The sequence below is a fragment of the Oncorhynchus mykiss genome, chromosome 25 (genome assembly GCF_057628025.1).
Source record: "Oncorhynchus mykiss isolate SJ-2025 chromosome 25, ASM5762802v1, whole genome shotgun sequence".
NCBI lineage: Eukaryota > Metazoa > Chordata > Actinopteri > Salmoniformes > Salmonidae > Oncorhynchus > Oncorhynchus mykiss.
The window spans coordinates 25513854-25532211 of NC_143046.1; the positions used below are offsets into that span (position 1 = coordinate 25513854).

At 43.9% G+C, this 18358-nt stretch overlaps 1 protein-coding gene across 6 annotated transcripts in view; it reads left to right on the forward strand.

The window, feature by feature from the left end:
• Window positions 1–2306: 2306 nt before the first annotated feature.
• LOC110504826 (bifunctional heparan sulfate N-deacetylase/N-sulfotransferase 1) overlaps window positions 2307–18358 on the forward strand; it is an 84689-nt gene continuing 68637 nt past the window's right edge. For 3 of the 6 annotated variants that reach the window (XR_016491591.1, XR_016491592.1, XM_036969696.2), the window contains exon 1: window positions 2307–2499. The gene's annotated coding sequence lies outside the window, so the exon portion shown is untranslated. The remainder of the gene's footprint in view (window positions 2500–18358) is intronic. The other 3 variants (XR_016491593.1, XM_036969698.2, XM_090219456.1) reach the window with 2 other exon arrangements.

The following is an 18358-nucleotide window of genomic DNA, read 5'->3' on the forward strand; positions in this document are numbered from 1 at the left end:
CATGAAATTGAGAACTTTCTCATAGAGAGTATAGGCCTTTTTTTTATTTGTTGAAATCAATTTTCTGAACCGATTTGAGTAGGTAACCTCTGTGTTGAAGACCTTGTTTGATCTAACCTGGATATGGTAGATACAAAGGCAGTCATGTCCTCTCCTGCCGTGAACCCGCTCACCCATGTCATTTGGTACAGCAATCTCCTGTGTTTTCACATGGCACAGTACTCTCCACATCCATGTGAATTCGAGGTCATCTGTCCAGACTCATGCCAGACAGCCACAGTCCCCCCCGTCAGAACATCAATAAAGTTTTTAATTATGTGCTCATCAGACTACATCAGTTTATTGATCGAGTAGCCACAGGCTGTGGCCGGGGCTGATGAGGAGAAGGGGGGATGAGTTTAAATGCCTGATTCTCGCCCATTAGGCCGCAGGACACACAGCATATTGAGTGAGTACTGTGTCTGCTTCATCGGGGCAAGACAAGGACATAAAAGGTAACTCTCTCAGAGTTGGCTTCATTGTCTTTCCTGGGTTGAGTTGTGTGGTGTTACCCCCCTTGCCCCCTGTCATGATCTGGGTGAGACAGGCAAAGCTGTGTTTCCCCCTTTCATGTGATCTGGGGTGAGACAGGCAAAGCTGTGTTTCCCCCTTTCATGTGATCTGGGTGAGACAAGCAAAGCTGTGTTTCCCCCTTTCATGTGATCTGGGTGAGACAGGCAAAGCTGTGTTGCCCCCTGTGTCAAACAGGAAAAGCCTTTTGAAGGACGAGTTTGTCCCAGGTTTAGGTCCTCTGTAATCAAATCACAGACCGCGTGTGTCACAAGGTCAGAGGACAGATGTGTGTGGTGACTTCATTCCCCTAACTGATCCTGGGTCGTATTAGTATTTGCTCATGGTGGTTGTGGTATGGACTGAGGAATTAAGAGCTGATCCTAGATCAGTTGCTGAGGGGGAGAAAGTAAACAGGGTTTGGAATAAGACATCGACTTTGACACAGACACTTGTTGTTTGCCCCTCTCTGTTTTAGAAAGAAAAAAGGTGAAGCCATGGAAACGGCCAATGTTTCCAGCTATATATTTGCATAGCCTTCAACTGCAAGTCTCCATTTGAAGTGGCCCACAGTAAATCTTGTATACATGCAGTATGTTTGTTTTTGGTTTAGTCTGTCAGTGGGGTGTTGTCCATAGCAACCTTGACAAAGATAAGCAATACAAGTCCACATGAAGTGTGGTTAAAATGGCAGTCTACTTGTAGTTATTATTACAGATGACATGTTCATAGGTCTGCCTAGCCCTTGACCATGACTCTCAGTCCCATTACATTACACATAAGAGTCATCGGACGAAGGCTTCTTCTGTACAGGGGAGTTTCGCTAATAGCCATGACGCTCTGTCTGAACATTAACACGCATCGCTCGTGGTACGATTTTGGAACCTTATCTTTCACAACAGCAAGAAATAATTTTAAAGAAACAAAAGGATAAATTGATACACACCTTTGTAGGGTTAGTCTTCTCTCCCGGCATATCGCCATGTTACAGCGCGTGTTTACAGATTACAGATGGAAGACAGAGGGACCACCTGTGCTAAACAGCTATCTAGCATGCTACGAACTCCTGTGTGTAAGGGAAAAAGCCAGCCAGAAATGTGTTGTCACTGAAAAATACTGTCGGCTGCAACTGGGATGAAGCTGATTAAAACACACATATCACATTATTTTGATGTGATATGAAAGTAGAGGGATTTATGTTTCTAGGACCCTATTGTAATTGATTCTCAATTCAAGTTTAGATGGTGTATTAGCCTGTTTCTAGCAGCCAAAACAGACTATCTCTGAAAATAACATATCAAGTCATTTCACCTTGAGAAGTAACGCTCCTGAAGAGCACACCTTAGGCTAAAGTCGGATGACTAGTGAGTTGTTTTTGGATGAATGCCTCCTGGCTTGGGGTCTTCACTGATCTGGAGAGCCTCTTGAAAGTAGTGTGGGGGGGGGGGGGGGGGGGGGGGGACAATGGTCTGAATTGTGTGATTGGTATTTAAATGCAGCCATAATCTCAGTACTTGGCAAGCAGTACTTTAATGAATGAATATCACACATTTTCAACCAATGTATTATTAACAGTTAGAAACTATTTATGAACTATTTTTCATCTTTAGTACTAAATCAACTAATTGAAATATTGCGTGGACTGGCTGTCAAGAAGATGAGTTTGATATGTAATTTGGGTGAACTAACTATCCATTAACTTAAAGACTTTAGTCTCTTCATGGACAATGCTGTGCTGGCGCCCTCTGTTGACCATTGTTGGGCAGAGCTGCATAGCTCTCCAAAAAGAGAGACATTCTCAAATTTCTCTCCCATCAGACAAGTCTGTAAGAAGTAGAACGGCAGACCGGAGCCGCTGGTAAAGCAAGACGTAAGCACCGGGTGAGCTTGGGTTGAATCCAAACATTCATTCTACCAGATCGTCTCTAGGCGTTCACTCGGACCTTGAAGGTGAGTGTGGCGAAGTAAAACCTTTACTGGTGCAAATGTTTTGGTCAAGACGAGCTGAACGCTGCTCAGTCGTTCAATTACTAGCCTCGACTGGCTTGTATCTTGGCGCAGATTGAAAATGCAGCCACAGTTTTGGCCTGAATTTCCCCTGGATCGAAAATGAAGCCCGGGGAAAGAGTTGAATCCCAGAGCTGCGTTTGGCTAATCAATAGGAAGGCCACCGTTTTGGTGAATTCTTGTCGAAGTTTTTTGCCTGGAATTATGTGTAGGGGTGTTGGAATGTCTGCATCAAGCAAGCGAAACTCCGTGATACAATTTAGCACGAACAAGAAAGAAAGTAACTTGTTATTGTAACTTTATGGCATGGCAGTATCGTTAGCAGGCTAGTTATTGATTGTTGCTGTTTCTGACGCAGTAGGATACAATGTAACGTTAACTGTACAGTATGTTTTATTGTTATGTAGCCTGAGGAGTGTGCTTAAAAACATTCTGAAAACACTGCTGACGTGGGAAAACAACTTGCTGTGTTATGCCTTCATTTATTGCAATGTGTAGTGGAATTACGCGAGAACATTTATATATTCTTGTCCCTAAAGATGGATAAAAAAAGGTTTGCTTGGAAAACACGTTTTTCCCCCTCCCGATTGCATCCAGCAATTCATTTGTGATTCAATAACGTTTCACATGACAGTGGAAAGACGCTTATGTTCCGCTAGGACTGGCTGATGTGAATAGAATAGGCAGTACGGTATTTCTTTGCTTTTTAGGCTTCTTGCATAGTAAACGACAGTATCCACACTAAATGAGATATTTGATTAGCTGTACGCTATATAACCTCCTTCATGGGGTGGTGGCGATGCACATATGTTTCTACACGTTGTTACGCACACATTTTCCTATTGAGTCAGCCAGACCGCTTTCACATAGAGACGTGCTATATCAGATACTGTATATAAACATTTGACTCCTCGGCGGGAACAGGGGCAGTCTAGACCTGCCTGAAATTTGTAGCCTGGGGTCTTGTTTTATATTGTGTGTGAGAGAAAGTTAGGGAGACTATTAATTTAGCTGTGTCTTTGTGTTCGGCAATCTATCTATTCTCTCAATCTCAGCCTTTGCTTAAGAAAGCAGGACCAGGGCCCTTATCCACAAAGCGTCTCAAAGTAGGAATGCTGGTCTTGCATCAGTTTGGACTTTTAAATGAGAATGAATATGATGAGCTCCCATACTCTGAGACGTGTTGTGGATAACGACCCTGGAACATGTTTTGGGAGAAAGCTTGTCACCAAAAAGCCTGTGTTGGGAAACAGGAGGGCTATTTTATTGGATAAAAACTCAAGTCAAAATTACATTAATTTGATTAAATCCATTGTGAAATGTTGAGACTTGCTTTTGTGTTCTGTCTAGCTGTGCCAACTGTTTTTCTGGTTATGCTATGTGTTCCATCTGATAGTTCTGACTACCAAGCCCTCTGTGATCAGGTGTTCTGAATGTTGGATGCCTGCTGCTGCTCCTTCATCCCAATGGGATGTTATATTGGCTATGTAAGGTTGTTATAAACATATTATAAACATGCTGCTGTCTAACCTATAGCATGTCATGTTATTCATGGATAGTTTATGCTGATGGGAACCACAGAGTCCCAACAACATGCCAGTTCTTGTATTTTTCCATGTCAGTGCCCTTCAAAGCCATGCTCAGTGTGTGTGGGGGGCCAATCCAGAACCCAGTCTATAGAATGAGAGTGGAACCAGGCAAACTTCCAATGAATTAGGGCCCCTGACCCTATCCTTCTACCCAGTACAGGACTGCCTGCCCCCATAGTCCATCCATTGGCTGTTCCATTCAGTCCGTCACGCTATGACTTCTCCCCCTACTAGAGCTGGTCCTCTGTACACTCTGGCCAATAAGGAATGCATTTATTTAGATGTTTATATAGAATATTTATTCAGATTAGAATAATGCTGACTTTGTCCAATATGTTGAAATTGGACGTCTTTGAAAAGACATTCTTGAAATTTAGTTTTCTACTCTCTTGTCTAATTCAATTCTGATTGGCTTTCAGTAGGCCACTGAGTGTTGTAGAAGTAAACACATTGGACAGTGGTACTACTACAGTAGAAGTGTAAGAGTACTACTACAGTAGAAATCAGTATTAGAGTAACACTACTACTATAGTAGAAACCTGTATTAGAGCAGTTACTTCTACAGTAGAAACCAATATTAGAGTACTACTACTACTACAGTAGAAACAAGTATTAGAGTTCGACTCTACTATTACTACTACTACTACTACTACTACAGTGAAACCAATATTATTGTACTACAACTAATACTACAGTAGAAACCAGTATTAGATTACTACTACTACTACAGTAAAAACAGTATTAGTGTACTACCTCTACTCTTACTACTACAGTAGAAACCAGTATTAGTGTACTGCTACTACCGCTAGTACTACAGTAGAAACCAGTATCAGTATACTACTACTACAGTAGAAACTAGTATTGGAGTACTACTACTACAGTAGGAACCAGTATTAGAGTACTATTACTGCAGTAGGAACCAGTTTTAGAGTACTACTACTGCAGTAGGAACCAGTATTATAGTACTACTACGACAGTAGGAACCAGTATTAGAGTACTACTACTACAGTAGGAACCCGTTTTAGAGTACTATTACTGCAGTAGGAACCAGTATTAGAGTACTACTACTACAGTAGGAACCAGTATTAGAGTACTACTACTACTACTACTACTACAGTAGGAACCAGTATTAGAGTACTACTACTACTACTACAGTAGGAACCAGTATTAGAGTACTACTACTACTACTACAGTAGGAACCAGTATTAGAGTACTACTACTACAGTAGGAACCAGTATTAGAGTACTACCACAACTACAGTAGGAACCAGTATTAGAGTACTACTACTACAGTTGGAACCAGTATTAGAGTACTACTACTACTACTACTACTACTACTACAGTAGGAACCAGTATTAGAGTACTACTACTACTACTACAGTAGGAACCAGTATTAGAGTACTACTACTACTACTACAGTAGGAACCAATATTAGAGTAATACTGCTACTACAGTAGGAACCAGTATTAGAGTACTACTACTACAGTAGGAACCAGTATTTGATTACTACTACTACTACCATAGGAACTAGTATTAGAGTACTACTACTACCGTAGGAACCAGTATTAGAGTACTACTACTACTACCGTAGGAACTAGTATTGGAGTACTACTGCTACAGTAGAAACAAGTATTCGAGTACGACTCTACTATTGCTACTATTACTACTACAGTGAAACCAATATTATTGTACTACAACTAATACTACAGTAGATACCAGTATTAGATTACTACTATTACTACAGTAAAAACAGTATTAGTGTACTACCTCTACTCTTACTACTACAGAAGAAACCAGTATTAGTGTACTGCTACTACCACTACTACTACAGTAGAAACCAGTATCAGTATACTACTACTACAGTAGAATCTAGTATTGGAGTACTACTACTACAGTAGAAACCAGTATTAGAGTACTACTACTACTACAGTAGGAACCAGTATTAGAGTACTACTACTACAGTAGGAACCAGTATTAGAGTACTACTACTACAGTAGGAACCAGTATTAGAGTACTACTACTACTACAGTAGGAACCAGTACTAGAGTACTACTATTACTACAGTAGGAACCAGTATTAGATTACTACTATTACTACAGTAGGAACCAGTATTAGATTACTACTACTACTACTAGAGTAGGAACCAGTACTAGAGTACTACTATTACTACAGTAGGAACCAGTATTAGATTACTACTACTACTACTAGAGTAGGAACCAGTATTAGAGTACTACTACTACTATAGTAGGAACCAGTATTAGATTACTACTACTACTACAGCAGGAACCAGTATTAGATTACTACTACTACTACAGTAGAAACCAGTATTAGTGAATCACCAGATAGTAACCTTGAGTTATTTTGAATAGAAAAAATATTAAGGTATTCAGATTTTTGGCAGTCACGAGGGTGTCCACTTGTATGTGTAAGTTTGCGTGTGTGTGTGTAGCAGTGTGGCAGTGTGTTTATGTGTGGCCTTGTGTGTGAGTACAATGTATGTAGCTGAACGTGTGTGTGTGTGTGTGTGTGTGTGTGTGTGTGTGTGTGTGTGTGTGTGTGTGTGTGTGTGTGTGTGTGTGTGTGTGTGTGTGTGTGTGTGTGTGTGTGTGTGTGTGTGTGTGTGTGTGTGTGTGTGTGTGTGTGTGTGTGTGTGTGTGCCCGAACCCGCCAGTATGGAGCAGATCATATTACTGAACGATTAGCCACGGCCTCCTCTCCCCCAGTGGCCCAGGGAAATGATTTTCCTCTGTCATAATTCCCCCACTGAATTATCTTGGCCAGTGACTCATACACACATACCATATAGGCTTAGTTACTGTGCACGGTAGTGATGATGACTCTCTCTCAGGAGAAGGGAGATGAGGTAAACCCCTTTTGACGGTAATCATTAGATGGTCATGACTCACGGTAGGACGGACGGAATTGGGCTATATTGTAAGATTTCCTGAGCACAGTATGTCATTTATTTTTAATCAAAGATTAGGAGATAGGGCCGGTGTTAAGGTAGCATGGGGTGTGTGAAAAGCGCTTTACAAATGAATTGAATTATTCTTTGAAATGATTCCCAGGACGGCTGGTGTGTTAGACTAGTGAAAAGGTTAGCCTATGTTTAGTGGTTAAAGAGATAGTGTTGTAAAAAAACTGGATTTTTCCACTATGTTGTTTGAAAAGACCTGCTGAAATTTCAGCTTGTTTGGTGGGGTTGGTTTTTTGGACTACCAGGCGGTCTAAGTTAATAGACCAATAAGAGAGTTTGCCCTCCTATCTGCCTATAACAGCTAGTTTTCAGGTTACATTAGGCTCCTCCAATTAGGCCTTTCTCTCAGACCACTCCCAGACAGTTGTTGCTTGCTTGACACATTGCATTTAGCTAAAAAGCTATTTTTGTTTCATTTTAATCGAAAATAATCACAGTAAGGTACTTAATTGTTTTCCAGAAATGATTTGATATGGAGATTAAAAAAAACCCGCAGCATTGGGGATTTTTTAAATATTGGATTTGTGGTCAGAAAGGTCAATACATGGGTTTCTTATAATATAGCTGGGAGATCAACCTGTTGATGACCCTGTAGGATGTCCCTCAGGCTGGGGATGATTTAGGAGTGGGAGACTGGGAGTCAGTGGGAGACTGGGAGTCAGTGGGAGACTGGGAGTCAGTGGGAGACTGGGAGTCAGTGGGAGACTGGGAGACTGGGAGTCAGTGGGAGACTGGGAGTCCGTGGGAGTCAGTGGGAGACTGGGAGACTGGGAGTCCGTGGGAGTCCGTGGGAGACTGGGAGTCAGTGGGAGACTGGGAGTCAGTGGGAGACTGGGAGTCAGTGGGAGACTGGGAGTCAGTGGGAGACTGGGAGTCAGTGGGAGACTGGGAGTCAGTGGGAGACTGGGAGTCAGTGGGAGACTGGGAGTCAGTGGGAGACTGGGAGTCAGTGGGAGACTGGGAGTCCGTGGGAGTCAGTGGGAGACTGGGAGACTGGGAGTCCGTGGGAGTCAGTGGGAGACTGGGAGTGCGTGGGAGACTGGGAGTCCGTGGGAGTCAGTGGGAGACTGGGAGTCCGTGGGAGACTGGGAGTCCGTGGGAGACTGGGAGTCAGTGCGAGACTGGGAGTCAGTGCGAGACTGGGAGTCAGTGCGAGACTGGGAGTCAGTGCGAGACTGGGAGTCAGTGCGAGACTGGGAGTGGGAGTGAATGAGGCTGAAGTGAAGAAACGAGAAGTCCCAGAAACAGAATATCCTTGAAATCCACAACCCACTGTGTGTCCACATCTCGTCAGACAGACGGAAATCACAACGCCGCCAGAAACACATCATAACTAGGCAGTCGAGCCTCTGGAGGAATTCAGCTCGTTGTAAAGTTAGGAGTTGGAAGGGGAGCGCGAGAGAGGGGGGAGGTGGAGGTGAGTTTCCAAGGTGCTGCTCACCCCCTGGGCTGGAATCAGATACATTCCAGAGACTCCTCTAGTCAGGGATAATGGAGGTATGGGGTGTAGCATTACACCACATCACACATGATTGGATGGTGAAGGCTGGGAAAGTGAGAGGAGAACGGTGGCCTCTTTATAGCTCTATGTAGCTCCAGTTTCCTATAAGAGACAAGGAGACCTGCCAAATTGACAGTAGGCCTGCTAGTTAAAGTTATAGGAGACATGTCTGGGCTAGGTCTTCTCATGGCTCACCTATACGTTGCCTTCTCCTGTTTCTGGTTCGCCTTGCTTTACAGTTTCACTAAATCTTCCCGATGTCGTAGAGGATGCTAATTACATTGTTATTACAGAAGTATAACAGCAGTTGATGTAAAGTGTTTCCCAATAAGATTCTGAGTTGCATTTTATCTGATGCCAACAGAGCTCTGATTACATCTCCAAATCTCAAACAGAGTTCGGATCAGTTTTGCCCATCTACACGAGCTCTGTATGTGTATGGCTGTGGTTAGTCCTGTACATTTCCGTGACAAACGGCTATGTAAAACCCCTTTCAAACACATTCATCTAAGAAGAGCTGAATAATAATGGAAAGATAGAGATGAGAGTTCCACGTAGACTGGCCGATATTAGTAGTGTATATCAGAGACTTTCATTCAAACCCCTAGTGAACTGCTGTTTTCTCTCTTTCTCTCTTACTCTCTCTGTCTCTGTCTCTCTCTCTCTTTATCTTTCTCTGCTACGAAAGGTTATTTATACTCAACGATGTAAAATGTTGCCTGTTTTATTTAGTGGTTTAAAACAAGCTGGCTTGATGGTAATGGACTTCACCTCCGTGTTTGGCGCGGGCCCTCGGGGCATGGTTACAGTCACACAGCATGGAAGCACTCCAGTGCTAGCAGCGCTACGCTAGCTCTTAATGAAGGCATTTTAGAGTGGGAGAGAGAGCAGTGTAGTCTGTTAATGGGAATGAACTGCTTCACCGCTGGATGCTATGATCGTGTCCTCATGATAAGTGCTATCGCTTACCAGATCTAATGAAATATGTTTTGTGGATCAATTTAGCCATTATTTGTGTGCGGGTGTGTACCATCATTGTGTGTGTGTGTGTCGTCGTATGTATGTGTGTGCGTGCACCTGCCTGCGCGCGTTGTTTTGTGTGTGTGTGTGTGTGTGTGTGTGTGTGTGTGTGTGTGTGTGTGTGTGTGTGTGTGTGGTGTGTGTGTGTAGGTACGGGAGTTGGAGATTCAGGGTTTAAGGAATAATGGTTGTGGGGGATTAAAGCTCAGTTGGGGTATGAAGGGTGACAGGTGGAAGGGACACTTCTCTGTTTACCCACTTGGCCCTGCCTGCACTTTGATACCTCACACACTCACACCCAGTAGGCCTCAGTCAGAGCCGTAGCGCTGTCCACACACAAACCACCATGACCTCTATCTGTTTGTGGTTCATTTCTCTCTCTCCCTCTCGCTCAGTCTCTGTCTCCCTGTCTCTCTACTCTCTCTCTGTCTCTTCTCTCTCTCGTCTCATCTCTGTCTCTCTCTCCTTTCTGTCTCTCTCTTCCTCTTACTCTTTCCACTCTCTCTCTCTCTCCTGTCTCTCTTGCTCTCTCCTCTCTCTTATCTCTCTCATCTGGTGTCCAAGCGGCTCCATCCGCAGGGCATCTGGTGCTGAGCGGCTCCATGTGGACCAACTGTAGTGCTCTGTGTGCGTGTTAATGCTCATGCTAACCGCCCACATCTAAACAGATCAGCCTCGTAGCCTCTGGAGTGATACTTCTATTGCATTTAAGTATTTTAATGAATTTTTATCTTGTTATTAACACTTTATTCTAGCTAGCTATTTGTGTAGGTAGCTATCAAGTAAACACAATTAGAGAGCGTGCTGGGTTGGTTAAGGTCAGTTCCATTTAATTTCCAAGTCGGGAGTTGTGTATCGGCCACTGCAAAATTGACCATAGCCAATTTCCCACAGCGTGTCTTTTTCTGTTTTGAATAACTGAATGGAGAGAATTGAATTGGCTTTGACCCTCAGCTCCTCTGCCAGCTTGGACTGTGCCCCTCCGCTGCCCTGTCTGCCCGCCTGCTGTCCATCTGTGTGTCTGCCCATCCTGGGTGGCATGGGGGTCTGTGGGACAGGTGTTGGCATGCAGGGGGTCAGTACCCAAACACACACACACAGCTGTGGCACCTATACACAAAGTGGACCCCACAGGCTGCAGGTGACAGGACGATGGATGGGGGTTGGTCGGGGAGTGTAAAATTAAAATAGGGTCTTTCGTTTGAAACGACACCAGGGGCAACACGACTGACTAGACTCAGTGGGTTTTTGGGTCACTGTGTTTAGGCCCCAGGTTGCCTGTGGCAGTAGGAGTAGATTCAGGGGCTGTTTGGGTGTTGGGACTGACTGAGGGATGGGGTCTTGTCTGGTCCACACAAACAAAAACAGCACCCTTCCCTTCCCCCTTTAGGAGTGTTAAGTGGCCGGATATTCCCCTGAATGGGACACAGGTGTTGGCCCAGGCTGTGTGTGTGTGTGTGTTTCTGCTGGGTTCTGGTGTGTGTTGTGGCCGTATGTGTGTGCATGTGCATGTGGCCTGGTGTTTGTGTGTGTTGTGGCTCTGTGTATGTGTGTGTTTGATAGGCCCATTGTGTGTGTTGGTTTTATCATCTTAATGAGGCCTGCTCAGAGCTCAGTGGCTCTCAATGGGCCGTAGGTCTCTCCATCCTAGCCTGCTGCGTGAGGGGTGGAGGAGTGGAGAAGGGCTCATATAATGAGGAAGAGTGGGTGGTTTTAAAACAGACTTCCCTAACACAGACGTAAACAAGCTCCAAAGAGGTTTCAGGATTCTTCAGCCCTGATCAGGTTTGATATTCAAACTAACCTCAATCTCCTCTCCCTCATCGTTCCCTCTTCCCCTCATCCTTCCCTCTACCCCTCCTCATCATTCACTCTTCCCCTCCTCATCCCCTCATCCCCTGTTCCCCTCCCCATCCCCTCTTCCCCTCCTCATCCCCTCCTCCTTCCTTCTTCCCTTCCCTCTTCCCCTCCTCCTTCCCTTACTCCATTCTATTGAATACTTGTCTGTGTTTGGAGCAGAGCTTCTCCAACATTGAGATTTTCTTATGACCCACGACCAAAGACCATGCTTCTATACACAATCTGACTTATGAGCCAAGGGGGACTGGCCACGAACCAGCATGAGAAACACTGCAGTAGAAGTCTTGTGTAATGAGAAGAGTAGGGTTGTTGTGGTGTCCTCACCCTCCCCCCCCCCCTCCCCCTGGGGTCAAAAACACACACACACACACACTCTCACCCATCTGTAGGATGAGGGTAAGGTAATGGGGTCATTGACCTCCTGGTAACCCTCCATGTTTAGGTGTCTCTCTGTTAGCGGTAGCTGATCTCACCGTGTGTTAGTAACCCTGTGACCTCTACATATGATGAAGCTCCTGGCCTGTGAATAAGAACCATACAGTGGATCTAGACAGCCTATATAAAACCTCCCTTGTCTCGCTCCCCTCCTCCCCTTCCTTGTCTCCCTCCCACCCATCTCCGCTCCCCTCCCAGCCCCAAAGCACTGCTCTCATTTCTCTCTACCTCCCCCTGTGCTTTTGTCTCCAGCACCTTCTCCTGGTCTCTCTCTGTCTCTCTTTCCCAATTCAATTTAATTCAATTCTCTCTCTCTCTCCTTTTTATTTCTTTATTTTTAAATTCCAGAATCCATTTCTTATGCCCCCAGGCGCTCTCCAGCGATGGCTGGAGACGTTGTGGCAAATTTAATTTGGTCTCCCACTCTCTCTCCCAGGACCCGCGCGGGCTCAATGGAACAACAGTAGCAGGGAGAGCGAGGGAGGAAAAACCCAATTTCTCATGCATTACTTTCTCTATCCTCGGGGCTTTTAATGGAGTAACACCGTCCCGCTCTCTTTCCCTCCCCTCTCTCCTGCTGTTCTTACTCTCACTGCCCAAATCTAGCCTATACGGAACTAGGCTCCTTCTACTGCTGCTAGGCCTACCAACCAAAGTCTTCTCTGACTCATTACGTCTGGATATTGGAGGAATCTAACTGTACTATAATGACTCTTGGTGAGATTGGTTGTCAGTGTCTGTCTGTGCTGCTGTACATCAGTCATATCCTTTATTGATCTTGTCTTGCTCTGGTAATATTTATCAGAAGAATCCTCTCAGAAAGACCCCAGTCCTCTACTGTTATAGACCTAGAACTATACCCCAGTCCTCTACTGTTATAGACCTAGAACTATACCCCAGTCCTCTACTGTTATAGACCTAGGTAGATACCTCAGTCCTCTACTGTTATAGACCTAGAACTATACCCCAGTACTCTACTGTTATAGACCTAGAACTATACCTCAGGCCTCTACTGTTATAGACCTATAACTATACCCCAGTCCTCTACTGTTATAGACCTAGAACTATACCCCAGGCCTCTACTGTTATAGACCTAGAACTATACCCCAGTCCTCTACTGTTATAGACCTAGAACTATACCTCAGTCCTCTACTGTTATAGACCTAGAACTATACCCCAGTCCTCTACTGTTATAGATCTAGAACTATACCCCAGTCCTCTACTGTTATAGACCTATAACTATACCTCAGTCCTCTACTGTTATAGACCTAGAACTATACCCCAGTCCTCTACTGTTATAGATCTAGAACTATACCCCAGTCCTCTACTGTTATAGATCTAGAACTATACCCCAGTCCTCTACTGTTATAGACCTAGAACTATACCTCAGTCCTCTACTGTTATAGACCTAGAACTATACCCCAGTCCTCTACTGTTATAGACCTAGGTAGATACCTCAGTCCTCTACTGTTATAGACCTAGAACTATACCCCAGTCCTCTACTGTTATAGACCTAGAACTATACCCCAGTCCCCTACTGTTATAGACCTAGAACTATACCTCAGTCCTCTACTGTTACTCTACTGTTATAGACCTAGAACTATACCCCAGTCCTCTACTGTTATAGACCTAGGACTATACCCCAGTCCTCTACTGTTATAGACCTAGGACTATACCTCAGTCCTCTACTGTTATAGACCTAGGTAGATACCTCAGCCCTCCACTGTTATAGACCTAGGTAGATACCTCAGTCCTCTACTGTTATAGACCTAGGTAGATACCTCAGTCCTCTACTGTTATAGACCTAGGTAGATACCTCAGTCCTCTACTGTTATAGACCTAGGTAGATACCTCAGCCCTCCACTGTTATAGACCTAGGTAGATACTCCAGTCCTTTACTATTATAGACCTGGGTAGATTCCTCAGTCCTCTACTGTTATAGACCTAGGTAGATACCCCAGCCCTCCACTGTTATAGACCTAGGTAGATACCCCAGCCCTCCACTGTTATAGACCTAGGTAGATACATCAGTCCTCTACTGTTATAGACCTAGGTAGATACCTCAGTCCTCTACTGTTATAGACCTAGAACTATACCCCAGTCCTCTACTGTTATAGACCTAGAACTATACCCCAGTCCTCTACTGTTATAGACCTAGGTAGATACCTCAGTCCTCCACTGTTATAGACCTAGAACTATACCCCAGTCCTCTACTGTTATAGACCTAGGTAGATACCCCAGCCCTCCACTGTTATAGACCTATCCAATGCTGTATTTGTGCGTGGCTCTGTGTCATTGTGCCAGAGTACAATACCAAGCCTAAGTGAACTGAATGCAAATGAGTCTTGTAGGATGGCAGTGGCTGAATGGCTGTGGTTTAGGGACTGGTAGTGAGGAAAGTCATAGTGGTGATGGAGAGGGTGGAGGAGGAGGGGGCATGTGGGTCATAGTCATCTCCTGAGCCCATTCATCATGCAATGCCTGCTGGGATGTGCAGGGGTCAGCTGCACACAATCACCGTCTGTTCGATTCTGCTCGGTTCTGTTGTGTTCAGTTTTTCTATGTTCTGATTGGCTGTGTTGTCTTCTGCTTTGCTCTGCTCTTGTGTTGTGTTCTGGTGTTGCACGGTATATCACGGAAACTTAGGTACTTTTTCAATCCTAGAACATGATAACGGTTCGGTACTAGAATTTGTGTTACTTTAGGTACTTCTGTTAAATGTGTCTCACAGATCAAGCCTTTCTATCAGAGCAGCCGACCCCTTATCATAGCTCACACTGACTGCTCCACTTACTCACTGCTAGCCTGCACTGTGAGTCTGGGCTGCATCATGTTAGCTCCACTTACTCACTGCTAGCATGCACTGTGAGTCTGGGCTACATCATGTTAGCTCCACTTAATCACTGCTAGCCTGCACTGTGAGTCTGGTCTGCATCATGTTAGCTCCACTTACTCACTGCTAGCCTGCACTGTGAGCCTGGGCTGCATCATGTTAGCTCCACTTACTCACTGCTAGCCTGCACTGTGAGTCTGGGCTACATCATGTTAGCTCCGCTTACTCACTGCTAGCCTGCACTGTGAGTCTGGGCTGCATCATGTTAGCTCCGCTTACTCACTGCTAGCCTGCACTGTGAGTCTGGGCTGCATCATGTTAGCTCCACTTACTCACTGCTAGCCTGCACTGTGAGTCTGGGCTGCATCATGTTAGCTCCCCACTCATTCTGCACAGAAGTTAACACAGTCTTAAATAATGCGAGACAAAATGTTGAAACTGTTAATTACTGTTTGCTAAACATTGTCCACACAGGCTAGAACCCTTTACATTGGAAGAAGAAAGGGTAGCTTCCAGTTGTGTAGGCTCACTTTTCTTGCTAGCTGACAGCTTAAGCTAACATCAATTCACTATCCTAGTACTTTGTGATAATATGCAAACCATAACTCAAAATATGTTGAATTCTGATTGACACTAAAAAAGGTCTCTGGTAAGTAAACACAAACTTAGAAGATCTTATACGTTTTGTTATTTAAAAAATATATATACAGTACCAGTCAAAAGTTGGGACACACCTACTCATTCCAGGGTTTTTCTTTCTTTTTTTAAAACTATTTTCTACATTGTAGAATAATAGTGAAGGCATCAAAACGATGAAATTACACGTGGAATCATGTAGTAATGAAAAAAGTGTTCAACAAATCAAAATATATTTGAGATTCTTCAAAGTAGCCACCCTTTGCCTTGATGACAGCTTTGCACACTTGGCATTCTCTCAACCAGCTTCATGAGGTAGTCACCTGGAATGCATTTCATTTAACAGGTGTGCCAAGTTATATTATAATTATTTTTTTAACCCGGTAAGTTGACTCATTCTCTTTTACAGCAACGATCTGGGGAATTATTACAGGGGATTAATTTGTGTTATTTTTAAAAATGTCTTTCCTTAATGCATTTTAGCCAATCAGTTGTGTTGTGACAAGGTAGGGGTGGTATACAGAGGATATACCTATTTGGTAAAATACCAAGTCCATATTATGGCAAGAACAGCTCAAATAAGCAAAGAGAAATAACATTCCACCATTACTTTAAGACATGGAAGGTCAGTCAATCTGGAACATTTCAATAACTTTGAAAGTTTCTTCAAGTGCAGTCGCAAAAACCATCAAGCGCTATGATGAAACTGGCTCTCACGAGGACCGTCACAGGAAAGGAAGACCCAGAGTTACCTCTGATGCAGAGGATAAGTTCATTAGAGTTACCAGCCTCAGAGTGCAGCCCAAATAAATGCTTCACAGAGTTCAAGTACACCAATAATAAGAAGAGACTTTCTTGGGCCAAGAAACATGAGCAATGGACATTAGACCGGTGGAAATCTGTCCTTTGGTTTGATGAGTCCACATTTGGTATTTTTCATTCCATTCGCCATGCCTTTGTGAGACGCAGAGTAGGGTAACGGATGATCTCCGCATGTGTGGTTCCCACCGTGAAGCATGGAGGAGGAGGTGTGATGGTATGGGGGTTCTTTGCTGGTGACACTGTGACAGTGATTTATTTAGAATTCAAGGCTCATTTAACCAGCATGGCTACCACAGCATTCGGCAGCGATACATCATCCCATCTGACCTGGCCTCCACAATCTCCTGACCTCAACCCAATTGAGATGGTTTGGGCTGAGTTGGACCGTAGAGTGAAGGAAAAGCAGCCAACAAGTGCTCAGCATATGTGGGAACTCCTTCAAGACTGTTGGAAAAGCATTCCTTATGAAGCTGGTTGAGAGAATGCTAAGAGTGTGCAATACTGTCAAGGCAAAGGGTGGCTACTTTGAAGAATCTAAAATATATTTGGATTTGCTTAACACTTTCTTTGGTTACTACATGATTCTGTATGTATTATTTCATACTTTTGATGTCTTCACTATTATTCTACAATGTAGAAAATAGTGAGGGAAAAATTAGACTGGTATTGTGTGTGGTGTGTGTGTGTGTGTGTGTATATATATATATATATATAACTCTTTCCGTATGTTTGAGTGTGTGTAATGTATTCCTACAGACTGCATCCCAAGTTTCATTTTCAATGTTCTCCCCAAGTTCAAATTCCCACTGGCACTTAGTTTGCAGAGTATTACTGTGTCATGACAGCAGTATAGTTTTGTTATTTGTTAACTACTAGTTGCCCTTTTGTGATTCATTTATTAGGTGTTTTTCTATGGGAGAGTGGTCCCTCTTCATTTTTACCCAGTTGGGGTGTTTCAGTGGCGCAGCGGTCTAATACCCTGACTACACTGCTCGTGTCGCATGCATGAGCGTTGCAAAATACATTTAGGAATCTATGTTATTCAATTACTGCACCCACACTTCTCACGCGCGCCAACGAGTGTCTGCGTTGCCAAGGGATAAAATATAAGTAATTCCTATGTCTAACGCAGATCACGCTGCAAGTCCTGCCTCTCCCATCTCCTCATTTATTTATATAAAGCAGGTACCCACGTGCCATCTCTTCATTGGTTATACCCACGTGGGTGATTGAAAGACTAACTGTTTTGCCGGTTGTCATGGTAATACTATGAAAGTGTAGATGCCAATCACCATATAAGTTCAAAGATGAAAAGGCCTGGAAGGAGGAGAGATGACTAGAAACGAGTCAGTTGACCGTTTTCTGTGTGAATTCGTTGTCGGAGTAGAGGACCTTGTGCATTTCAGGTAAAATAACAACTCAATGTTTATATCCGAGGACAGATTAGCTAGCAACATCAAGCTAGCTAAATAGGACAAATTAGCTAGCAAGTGCAAGCTAACTAGCTAAATTGCCATACATGTTTAATGCTTTTTGACCTGTACCCAAATTAATGTCATTGGTTCAGAGTTTGTTTTGATATTTTAACCTGTGTGTCGTGATCACATTTGGTGTAGGGGGACAAAATAAATGTATGCACAATAGTGTGTGATGGCGCAGCCGGTTTGGGTTCCGTGTAAGGCACTGCATCTCAGTGCAAGAGGCACTACAGTCCCAATCCCTGTAATTAGTGAAAGAAATCTGACTTTAGCAAATGAAAGTCTGAATTTAGTTCTCCGAATTATTTCATTTGATTTGTTCTTCAATACATCTTAATTGTCCATCTTCTAAGATCTGTGGTTATCACATCAATTCATTTTCTGTAGTTAGTTTTATACAGGTCCTCAAGAGAAAGGCTGGAGTCTCTGACAATTTTATGGGCTTTCCTCTGACACCGCCTATTATATAGGTCCTGGATGACAGGAAGCTTGGCCTCAGTGATGTACTGGGCCATACACACTACCCTCTGTAGCACCTTATGGTCAGATGCCGAGCAGTTGCCATAACATGCCAGACGGTCAGGAAGCTCTCGATGGTGCCGCTGTGGAACTTTTTGAGAATCTGGGGACCCATGCCAAATCTTTTCAGTCT